The sequence below is a fragment of the Grampus griseus genome (genome assembly GCF_964374135.1).
Source record: "Grampus griseus genome assembly, chromosome: 5".
Taxonomy (NCBI): Eukaryota; Metazoa; Chordata; class Mammalia; order Artiodactyla; family Delphinidae; genus Grampus; species Grampus griseus.
The window spans coordinates 49,568,173-49,580,739 of record NC_138998.1 but is presented as its reverse complement, the minus strand read 5'-3'; the positions used below and the strand labels follow the sequence as shown (position 1 = coordinate 49,580,739).

At 39.4% G+C, this 12,567-nt stretch overlaps 1 protein-coding gene across 2 annotated transcripts in view; it reads right to left on the bottom strand.

Annotated features, from left to right (window-relative positions):
* FNDC3B (fibronectin type III domain containing 3B) overlaps positions 1-12,567 on the bottom strand; it is a 357,932-nt gene that overhangs the window by 329,204 nt on the left and 16,161 nt on the right. The window lies entirely within an intron of this gene.

Below are 12,567 nucleotides of genomic sequence, written 5' to 3'. Positions count from 1 at the left end.
TATTTAAATTTAAATTAATTAAACAAATAGAATTTAAAATGTTGTTCCTTAGTCACATTAGCCACATTTCAAGTGTTCAATGTGATTAGTTGTTATCCTACTGGATAATGTAGATAGAATATTTCCATCATTTCACAAAATTCTATCGGGCAGCACTTCTCTAAAATGCCATGTTCTCACTGATGAAAAGACGAGGAACAAGTTTTTTGCATAGAACTAATATTTCCCCTTATACACCAGGTGAAGCACTTGAGCAGAGCTGTTAAGAGCCAACACTCTGGAGCCCAACTACTGAATTCTAACCCAGGCTCAACCACTTACTAGCTCTGGGATTGGGACCAGTTACTTAGCCTCTCCATGCCTCAGTTTCCTAGCTATAAAACAAGGATAATTACAACACATATCCTCATAGGACTGTGGTAAGGATTAAATGAGTTAGTTAAGTGCCCAGAACAGCAAGCACTAAGCAAATATTTGCTGATATTAAGCCCGAGGCATGCTTCAAGGCCTTAAAAATGTTCATAGCCTTTTCCAGTTAAGGAGTATTTCGTTCCTTCTAGTATGTGTGACTGCCTGTAACAGCCGGTCTCCAGGCTAAAAGATTAGATTCATTAGCCAAAATTTGCCTTTTATGTTTGACCACCTTTCAAAAAAGTAGGATCTCCACCTTAAAAGAAGATTAATTCTGATTTTATTACTTATATTAAATGTAATTGATCAATTAATTGATTATATATATATATAAACCAGTTTAGTTTTTCCAAATAAGGTTAAATCCATAACATTATGGTATATAAATATATATACTTAAAAATAATTGAGCCCATAAATCCACTCACTTAAACTACAAGACCTTGAGAATTCTCTTTGACAACCATCTACAATTAGCAAATATGTTCCATGAATAGAAACCTGCTATTAAAGTTATATCCAACTTTTTGAAAATTCCAAATCAGTAGAGTCTAAATTAATGATTGCATAAGCTATGGTACACTAAAATTTAGGCTGTTTGAAATAGCTGGGAAATATAAGCATTGAAAACACATAAAACTGAAGAACATTATGGTCCCGCACTAAAGTTTGAAAGTTTCTGAAACATACTAAATTTTTTTGAATTAAAAAAAAAGTTAAGTCTGAAAAATAAGCTAATTTTTAACACTACCAAAACACTCATTTGTCTGTTATTATGAATAACTTTTTCCCTGTTTCAGGAAAAAAAAGGTCTGTGAGTCCAAACCAAAGTCAACTTGAAAAGTGCTAATTGGTTAGAAACCAATCGCCAATTTATATAGCAAAAATTCCAATATTTCAATTGGAAAACTTTAAACTAGAAGAAAATATACTTCTGAAAGAATCTACCTGAAAAAAAAATACTGAAATAGTTAGAGATTAAATGATAAGAGGTCTGGGGTTTGCTTCAACACAGTACAGCAGGAAGTGGGAAATGGGGTAAAGGGAAACGTTAAAAGTCCTAACAAACGTGCACCCGTTTCACAGTCCATAGCCAGAGTGCTACAATTCTGCTCTTCCCCCACCTCCCCAGTCACTACAGGCAGCACAATTTATGATTATCCCAAACAACTGTATGCCCAGAGGAGTATTAATTTTTTCATGTGACTTGTTTTTGGATTTTGTTTGTCTCTTTCTTCACCAATTCCACGTAAAGAAAACCAAGAGGTGGATTAGCCAACACACTCCAGAAATGGCCAAGGGTCTTATTTTAACATCATTATTCTTGACTCCAAGATGTGCCTTTTTTTTTTTTAAGGCTATCAAGAGGCTGCATTCTGTTGATGGATCCCAGTTTAGTACTAGAACATCTAAAATTACACAGTTATGGTAATTGAGTTATTTCTAACTCTGTTCTCCATTTATAAAAATGAATGTCAAAATACTCTAATAAGAGCCTGGGAAAATGTTAGCACGATGAAAATATTTTAATGTTCATATCATTATAAGTGAAGAAGATGTGTACCTACAGATTTTCAGTTAGAGGTTAGCCAATTTTGAGACAATAAAATGCAATGGGAAAAAAAAGAAGAGGGAGATCTGGAATCAAGCAATTAGAACTGTTGCCTGATTTTTCCCTTTATTAGCTGAGGCACCCTTAGGAGAGGTGCACACTTTCAGATTAGGTTTTCTTATCTCTGAGACAATCCTCACTTTGTTTACGTTACAGGGTCCTGTGGGAATGACTCCCGTAATACAGAGAAAACTGCTTTTTAAATAAAGTGCTATTTAAATAAAAGCCATCAGCTTGTGAACTACTTTAGCAGCCCCTCTAAAAATGGTTTCTGGCTATTCCCCTACTTAGAAAGGGAAAGGAAAAAACAGCCAATTAAATGAAGAGGGCTAAATGGAACTGTCAGCCAGATTCCACAACTTCCTTCCAGTAAAGATGAAACATGAACCACCTGGCCACAGCATCTAGGCACAACTGGGTGAGGCTGCCAAGGTACTATGAATGGGAGTCTGAAGATCAGAAACTAAGGCAGGTCAATCAGATCAAAGGCACATAACAATGACTTATTAAGATTCACTAATTCTTTGAAGGTATCAACCTTTGCCTAATAGTGTTAACCCTGTATTTGCTTGTGCTAACCACATAAAAGCCAGCAAACATTTTGAAAAACATTTTGCTTAGTAAAATAAAATGAACAAATAAATACCGAGGAAATATCGATTCAATGTCACATTAAGATATACAAAACTGGGCTTCCCTGGTGGCGCAGTGGTTGAGAGTCCACCTGCCAATGTAGGGGATGCGGGTTCGTGCCCCGGTCCGGGAATATCCCACATGCCGCGGAGCGGCTGGGCCCGTGAGCCATGGCCGCTGAGCCTGCGCGTCTGGAGCCTGTGCTCCGCAACAGGAGAGGCCACAACAGTGAGAGGCCAGCGTACCGCAAAAAAAAAAAAAAAAAGATATACAAAACTGTAAACTTCAAATGGAAAGAGCAGCCAACAGCAAGGCCAGCAGTACCCTCCCACAATGGCAAATCATAACAGGGAGTTACCAAGTCAAGGAAGCCAACAGTGATGTTTCTCAGCAAAAGCACAAGAAGTTGACCCAAATAACTGTATGAGGAATAACGTAATATGTAACACAGAAAAGATTTACAAACCAATACGCAGTTTCAGGGAGAAACTCTCCTGAAACCTATCCTACACACTTTACCACAACTGCCTGGGTTCAAATCCTGACTCCACAACTTACTAGCTTTTAACCTCAAGCAAGTTGCTTGCTCTCCCTGTGCCTCAGTTTCTTCATTTACAAAATGGAGATGATAATAAAGTATCTACCTCATGAAGCTGTGAGGATTAAATCAAGAAATGCACTAAAGCACTTAAAAGAGTGCACATAGTAGGCATTCAATATTATTATTATTATTAAATTTCCTCACAAAACATTTTTACTCTTGCTATAAATGAATACTTCTCAAAAAACATTGTCCCCCAAACACTGGATCAGCGGTTCGAAAGGACAGAATCACGTACTAATTCAAGTAAAGTGTTTGAGGAAACAGAAGGGATGAGTACTGCAAGTATGGGAGCTGTGCTCAGGCCAGTCAATTACTAATTTCTTATTTTCTTCTTCTGTGTGCTTCCTTACGCAGTCAGCACAGCATCAGCCCTGACACTGGAGATATAAAAGGTGAATCTACAATCCCTCCAGAAGGGCCCAGAGTCTGAGTCCAGTGGGGGAAGAGACAGGGAGCTAATGACAAAGAAGAAGCACCTGGAAAGAGCAACAGGGACTGCGGGATGGGTTCCAACAAGACGGGTCCGAGTATTAAGAAAGGTAGAGCTAAAACCTAAGCAGTCGCCCTATACCTGAGGAGCAGAGGAAGAGTAGAGGAGGCACTCCAGGCAATGGGAACACAGGTAGGCGCGTAGCCTGAGCAGCATGCTTTCTGGTGTTCCTGGAGCACGTGAGCACAAAGGCAGTGGGAGAAGATGCCTTGTACATTCTCTGCTCTCAGCAGGCTTCGGGTAATACCACAAAGCACAACCTGAAACAGTGGCAATACCACACCCTCTGTGTGAAGATCTTTCAATAAATGATCTTTTCAATTAATGATCTTTCTATCATTAATTCTCAGAGGAAGACTCTTCAAAACAAACAGGAGAGGGAAACCCCTAAAATGTATTTAGTAAGTCATGAGGGTAAGTAGTAGGGAAAACTACTGGCATCCCAGGACTGAAAGAGCCTGTACTAACTCTGGGACCATAAGTCCCTAAGAAGATACAAACTTCTACAGGCTCTTAATCAGCCTGATGAAGTTTTTCTCAAGGGTGATGACATTTCACTCTCCTGATACAGGGGCAAAGACTGCACCAAAAATCCACTACAGACTCTTTCATACAAGAAACTTTATGACTTTATGATGTAATTGTAGCTTTATGACTCATGGTGATTGTCCTTTTTTTTAAACATAGAGAACACTAAGAAATGTACCTTTACTTTATGATCTTTTATAAAATAATAGCATTAAAGTTTCACTCATAATTGTAATAAAGTAACAAGAGCAGCCCTACTCTGGTGCCTCTGTGAATATGGAAAAGCCTCAGAGATCAGATTTATATTAAGCCAGACTAACCCACCTCCACTCCACTTTCATCAAAAAGGTAGCGAGACTTCAAAAAGCACATCCACCAGAACAAGGTGTTCTGCAGTTTAGGACGCAATCCCCAAAGAACTCATGAAGTCATTACAGCACCATATAATATATACAGAAAAATAATACTGTCTGCACACTATCTAAACAGTGGAGATTTTAAAAGAAGACAGAATAATGAAGCAGAATAACAGCCCAGAGGAGGATTCTGGTGGTTTGTGGAAGACTGTCTGGGGAGGAGACTGCTGACCAAGTCCTCTCTCTGCAGACAGAAGCACCAACTTGTGAAGAACACAAGTCTTTACACTCTTCAATAAAAGTGCTTCAAGACAGCCACCTGTGTTAAGTACCCAGACAATCAACTAAGAGTACAAGAGTCAAAATTATGGATTTTTTCATTGTTTTCAATTTATATACCAATATGTCAAAACAGATACAAATTCCTTTTTTGTGGTATGCAACTTAATGTCACTTCCCCATGTGTTGGATTTTCTTCAAAGATACAAAACTTTGTTAATGTTCTTCAAACTCACCAAGTTACTCAATAACCGCAAGAGCAACCAGAAGCAGTGTGGGAGCAGCAGCCTGTAGATTTAGGTGTTAATCTGAGCCTTGTGACCAAGCTTTACTAAAAGGATCAATTTGAACAAGGCCCAAGTTTCCCAGAGGAAAATGAGCTTTATTTCCTGAAGCCTGCAGTCACCTCTCACCTGAAGGGGCAGGAAACTTGTAATAAATTTCTCCAAAATTGTATGTGAGCAGGCGGCAAAAGAGCGTTACCTAGTTATTACCTTGGGCAGATTATTATCACTCTGAATCTCAGCTTTCTTATCTAGAAAACAGGAATCGCATCATTCCCCTTCCAAGGTTGACCTAAGGGCATGTGTAGAACTTAAGCACTAGTGCCCAGAAGAGCAGAGTCTTGGAATTGCTGGTGAATGCCATGACCTCCTCACTGCTCATATCTCCCTGAGCCCCACCTCCCACCCATACTGGACACCTACACTTCATCGTTACCCTATCGACCACAAAATCATGGGGAAACATGAGGAAAGATGCAGTAATGCCTAGCGCCCATGAGAGATGGGCCAATTGACAAAGGAAAGCCACTAAATAACAGTTGTGGGCTAACAGCCACTTTATCAGACAAGCACCTGCAACCCAAATGAAGCTTCTGACCCCCATTTCCAAATCAGCTAGAATGGTCTTGGTGTATCTCTACATTCCAATTCTTCATGAGTCCTTTGCAAATACTGAGTACCGGGGTTCTGAGATTAATAAAGCAATTCTATGGGCCACATACCATACCTCTACATCACCATCACCAAGAACAAAGGTATTCCAAATATTAGATTCCACAACTCTAAAGCAGCATTTTCTTCCCCTTACTCCCTCAGGGGAGGGAAAAAAATGAAAGGAAAAACTCTGCAGAGGGATGAAGTGGGAAGACCCTGTTCTAATACAAACATGGCAAGCTCAATTCTATCACTGCAACATACTCTTTGACTTCAGTACAAAAATCTTTTCTGACCATCTGGAGCTACTCCAGGCAGGAGGCCAAAACTTTGTAATTCCTTTTCAAAGTAAATGACAGATCAGTAACCGCCACGTTGCTAATGCACAGCCAAAAGGGAGCCCCTCATCTCTTATTCAGAGTTCCCTGGAGTTTTACACATGTAGTAAAAACAAAGTGCTTCCAAATAAATCTGCCCACTTATCAATATTCCAAACTGAAGAGAGATCATGTCACTTCTGAACAAGGCAGCATTTTTTTCGGGTGTGATCCTATTACCCTATTTCTCAGGCAGGAAGTAGGACCTTCTGCAAGTTTCACTAAAAAGAGCCATTTCTGAACTAGAGTGAAATCTATATATGTTGATTTATACTTCAGTTTGCCAAGAATGAGACATGGGACTCCACCAGAAAGTTTAAGAGTCTGTCACCTGCAGTGACTGAGATGTCTGTAAGGCTGCAATAAACTTGGGGTCGCATAATACACAGGGCAACAGGAGCAATCAACGGTGATGTTGGTAGAGACTTTTTATATCCCACTGAACAGCAGAATCACTTTCTTTATTCATCCAATAAACCAAATGGAGTGCCTACTATGTGCCAGGTACATATGATGACAGTGAATGAAAATCAAAGTTCTCATTATCTCTGCCAAAAATAATGAATCTTAAAAGTTCCAACTTCGTGTAATATGACACTGATAATAAGAGCAACTTGAAAGCTCACAGGCTTAAATTTGGTGATCTTCCTCTGGAGCACAACAAGTAGAAAGGTATCTGTCAGCAATGGCTATAGACTTCCTACAAATATTCAATCTTTTTTAAATTTATTAAATTTTAATTTAATAAGCGGGCCTCTCACTGCCGTGGCCCCTCCTGTTGCGGAGCACAGGCTCCAGACGCGCAGGCTCAGCGGCCATGGCTCACAGGCCCAACCGCTCCGCGGCATGCGGGATCCTCCCGGACCGGGGCACGAACCCGCATCCCCTACATCGGCAGGCGGACTCCCAACCACTGCGCCACCAGGGAAGCCCCCTATCTTATCCTTTTAAGTAAAACATTTTAAAACTGAACAATCTGAAATTTTATCTGGTAGCAGACTGGTTTTTACAAAGTTAAAAGGAATTTTACAAATGAGTAAACAGTAGCTAAGTACTGATTACAAAATTAAACTGCAGGACTTCCCTGGTGGCGCAGTGGTTAGTAGTCCGCCTGCCAATGCAGGGGACACGGGTTCGAGCCCTGGTCAGGGAAGATCCCACATGCCGTGGAGCAACTAAGCCCGTGCGCCACAACTACTGAGCCTGCGGTTTAGAGCCCACGAGCCACAACTACTGATGTCCGTGCGCCTAGAGCCTGTGCTCCACAACAAGAGAAGCCCATGCACCACAATGAAGAGCAGCCCCTGCTCGCCACAACTAGAGAAAGCCCGCGTGCAGCAACAAAGACCCAAAACAGCCAAAAATTTAAAAATAATAAAAATTTAAAAAAATTAAACTGCAGATAGATTACAAATAAAAATATATATAAAATGGGGAATGATGGTTCTCTCCTTCTGACGAACTCTTCCTTGAGGATAAATTCACAGATTGGTAATAAGAGAGCAAGAAAAGTCATTAGAGATCATCCCATTCTGATTTTACCCAGCTAACCTCTTAGAGAAGCTCTTTTGTTAGTTTGCCTTCAAAGGATCATGTAATCATTATTAAATTCCTGGTATCTGAGTGTCTGGAGCCAATTCCAGATGCAACCCTTGTGTCCTGCCCTGAGACCAGGGAAGAGATGGGAGGTCTTATCGGGCACCTTTACAGAGAATCCAGACCCTGATAAGAAAATGATAGCAGAAACCTTAGAGCAGATTCCTCAGCACAGGAATGCGTAAGGATTCCTTGTCCTTAGCCTTTTGGAATAGAAAAGAAAGAAAAGTGAATGCTGACAAAATTACCTTTCCCAAAGGGTTTAAGAGGCTCAAGCAGAAATTCCAAGGCAAGTATCACCATCAAAGGAAACTGCTGAGAGGAATGAAGTAGGAGGAGAGGAATCAACTGCAAGATTCTGAACAAGACGAAGAGGTACAAGGAAAAGCAGGACTTTGTGAAGACATTTTGAGGTGACAGAGGTGATTGGTGAAAAAACAGACTGCAAGAAAAGACTAAGTTTTAAGGAACTACGGAACCTTTGAAGAAAAATGGGGAAAATACACAAAAATCAAGGCTTTCTTCCAAAGTATTTAACAAGAAAAGAAACTATTTAACAAGGAAGAGAGCAAAAGATGCAAGCAAACAAGGAATGGCAATGGGTCATTCAAAAGAGGAATCTGAAGGAGCTAGAAGAGCAAACGCGATGGCGCAGCAGCAGCTCCTACAGCAAAACTGCACTTTTACAGGAGCCACAGAGGGCTCGTGTTTTAAAGCGGGAAACTCTTTTCTGACTCTTCCTAAATTCACTTAATTCTCCATTCGTTCTCCTTCCAATCTGACCTCTATTAGTTACTCCCTTACTTAAGATTGTATTTTCTCTCAGTGATATACAGGCTTCAGGAAAGTCAAAATGAGAGAAAGATGAATGAATGAACAGTTAGGCAAAGTCAGAAAAGTACTTAGAAGTACTATATAGAAAATGAGCTCTGCTCAAATTGCAAATTATCAATCATAACGCTTAAAGAATCAGCAAATGGTGATAAAGAGAAAAATCCCACTTTCAGGGAGGAGAAAAGTAGGAGATGACTGGGGTACGAAGAGACAGGTAACAGGCATGGACAAGGGAGTGGGAGAATGAGGCAACTTGCCAAGCCCAGAAAAGAAAAAGAACAAATTTACAAACAGCCTGCAAGGGAGAATGTGGAAGAGAGAGAACAGAGGCTGGCTCATCCCGGTAATGCCAACAGGTCACCAGCTTCAGGACACCTCCTTTTTTTTGCATGCATAAGAAACTGTTGAAGGAAGTAAAACTGCACAGACTAAATCTCGACTACCAGCCTGATGACCTCATGCACCCACTTTTCTCAGTATCCCTAACAGGCAGCCATTCTGATAAGTAAAATAAATTATGATTTTCTACCACCCATACCTTCAATTCATTACTAAAAAGTAATGTGTAGACTAGCATTTTGGAAGGAAAAATAAAAACTGATAAAAACTTTATGAGTTTAGAAGCATCCAGCATTTATAGAAGATGGACTCTACAGAAGAAGAAGTATCAAAGAAAAAAAGAAGGGAAAGAGGAAGAGAAGCAGCCTTGGCTCCCAGTGACTTCCCAGAGCGGGTTCCAAGACTTCACAAGGTCCAGGGACACTGCCCTCATTTCCACTGATTCCAGCCTTTTTTTTGCTTAAGCTGGTTTGAGTGTTTCTGTTACTTTCAAGACAAATAGTTCTTCACTATCTTTGAACACCCAACATTTTTCAGTCTTCACTTATTTTCAGGTATCAGTTATTTTAAATTGAAAATCCCATATGTCTTCCAAGAATTAGAACAGGGCTTGAAAACTGGTATCAAACAAGTTTTCTCGTGGTTCAAACACACGATACCTCAGTTTCAAAACAACGTTATGCTTTGCTCAGTCATTAAGTCATGTACTCAATAAACACTGAGCACTTACTGTTTGCCACCGTATAAAGAGAAAAGGAAAGACATGGTCCCTGCCCTCATGGAATTTCTATAATAGTGGAGAAGATGAAGAGGAATTAGAAGTCTCCCTGTTCCATTCCTTGTCACACCGTTATAGCCAGACACAAACAAAAACTAGTTCTGATTGAATTGAAGGCTCCCTAAGCTTCAGGTACTGGTTCATACAACTCACTGGTTCCTACAACCTTCTACTTCTAAAGGAGAAATGAAAAGTGTGGAGTGGGCTGTTAGGGTTTTCTCTCACCAAAGTAGGAAGTCAGCCTCATCACCTAGGGGACTTACGGGAAAGCCTGGGTGTGGATCCAACTCATAAGTATGCCTGATCCTCTGCCTGTCCTTCACCACCACCAATTCTCATCTGAAGGCACCTACAACTGTGAACATATAGCACTACCACCCCCTACCCCGGGGCAAGGGGACCGACCAACATCTAAAAGAAGAATCTATCATTTCAAACTAAAACCTACCATCTTCCATTACTTATACTTATTCAGAGGTTCATGACAAGATTGAGTCATGAGAATCGTGAGAGAACATTAGAGAATTTAATGGTTCACTATGAGGGTTCATTATGAGAGTCTTCTCTTCATGATGGAAGAACATTCTGCGAAAAAACAAGTATCTAATAAACAGCAGTCAGTTGAGGCCTAAGCCCTCTCACAGCTAACAGGAATCGACTACCTAGCTAAATCTTCACATTCTTGCAAATCAAGTATGTATTCCTTAAAGCTGAAGGCTGGAAGATCTAGGTCAAAAGATGCCTAATTGGTTTGAAACATTTCAAAATGAAGGCTCTGACTAACCAAATCATTCAAAAGAACAACGCTAGGAATAAACGATACATGCCCTCTATTTCTCTAAAGGTTTTAATTCACTGGACTATAGATAAACATCCTTATACGCAATCATCCGGTCAGCATCCTGGAAAAAATATCGTTATGCTCAATAAAGGTTAAGCAAGTTTATACAGGCTATCAGGTGTAGTGTTTTCAATGATTACTTTTCCATGGCAAAACATGAATCGCGTTAATGACTTAGAAAAATAAACAATAACACCTAAATTGTATCTTTGCCCTGATTTCTTGTCAAACTTAAATACACCAGATATATTTCAAATAGGTTAGCCAGTCTATAACAGATTCCAGCCAGCCAGTTAACAATCCGTACAAACATTTCAAGCCTAAATTCCCAATCAAGCAAACAATTTTTTAGATCAAAACATCTGACTCCCAATATCACATGAAATTTTCCAAAGCCTTTTAACTCTTTTTATATGTAAGTTTCAAATTCCCCACACCATGGGGTGCAACTACCGTCAGGAACCTTAAGGAGGACTAATCTCAGAGGTGTCAAAAAAAATCCACTGGGACCCTTACTACAGAAAAGGCTTCTAGAAAGTACCATTTCTTTTATAAATGAAATATAAATTTGGATTTTAAAAAGTCCCCCCAAGTATGTACCATGTCATGTGCTATCGCCAAAATGTATTTTACACAACACACATATAATACGGTTACTACAAAAATCAAGAATCCCATGCTTTGCTTCTTCTTGTACTTATGGTGATGAATAAATGAGGAAAATAAACATTATGAAAAATGTTCACAATGATGACAACCAGAAGCAAAATGTCAGAGACAAGATGGTCACTAGTAGAAGCAAACTGCTAAAGGTTTTAAGAATTAAGACAAAAAGGAAGGACAATACTCCTAAGAACTCCCTTGATTCACTGGTCTTTCCTATGAAGATGTTAGAAACTTCTTTACAGTACGGCATTTCGGGAAACAAAGAAAAATATCTAAGTGTATATAATCAATGCAAAATGAACACAATGACCTGAAGTAACACAAGAGGTCCTATTCGATATGAATTACAGATCCGTTAAAATAGAATGGTTTCTTTTTCGTCCTCTGCACACAAAGACTGAAACATTTGCTTGGAGTAGCATTGGCTACTCCTATGATTTTAAGCAAGTCCCTTCAACTTAAGATCCTTCTCTCATTACGTATTTCATGGGAAAACCTGATATTGTCCTAGAAAAATGAATTATATACCAACTGAGAATCTGTAACAGAACATCCAAATAAATCAAACATCAAAATAGCAATAAAGATCTTTTGACTCATTAAAAAAATGTAAAGATGTAAGAGGAAAAGCAACCTGATTTTAAAAAAAAAAAACATATTTTAAAAGATTTCATTATTGAATAAAAGGACACAAGGTAGTGGAAACCAAGTGAGCCGAGATTAACCAATGTAACTCTGAAAGACAAGGACAGGGTCACATACTTTCTCTGTAACATTAATTAATAGCAATTTTTTCTTCTTGCTATTGAAACTACAAAGTAATTGACTGCCCTAATGAATACACAAATTTCTCCAAAATGAATGCTGCTTTTGGAAAGCAAATTAATCTTCTAAAAAAAACAAAAACAAAAACCCTGTGACAAAGCCTTCCTTCAAGCAAGTTTCCAGCAGCCAGTGGGATATGCGAGGAATTAGGCAGTTTGCAAACATGTGGTTAAAAGTCCAGAATTGAGCCAGTGCTGACAATATTCAGAAAGGTTTCCTACACACATAACTTGCATATAAGTCCATTCATGATTTCAATGTGGATAAGGGCCAAACATCCCTATCATCGAGATTAATAACATCAAGTTTTTTTAAATGACACTGTTCTTATTCCAGCCCCCAAATCAACCTCCGTGCAGCACTGCATGATTTTTTTTCCTCCTAGCAAGTCAGAAAATTAAATTTTCTTCATTTCCAGCCAGGGGCCACTCAAACAAATCTAATGGGTGTAGACAGCATT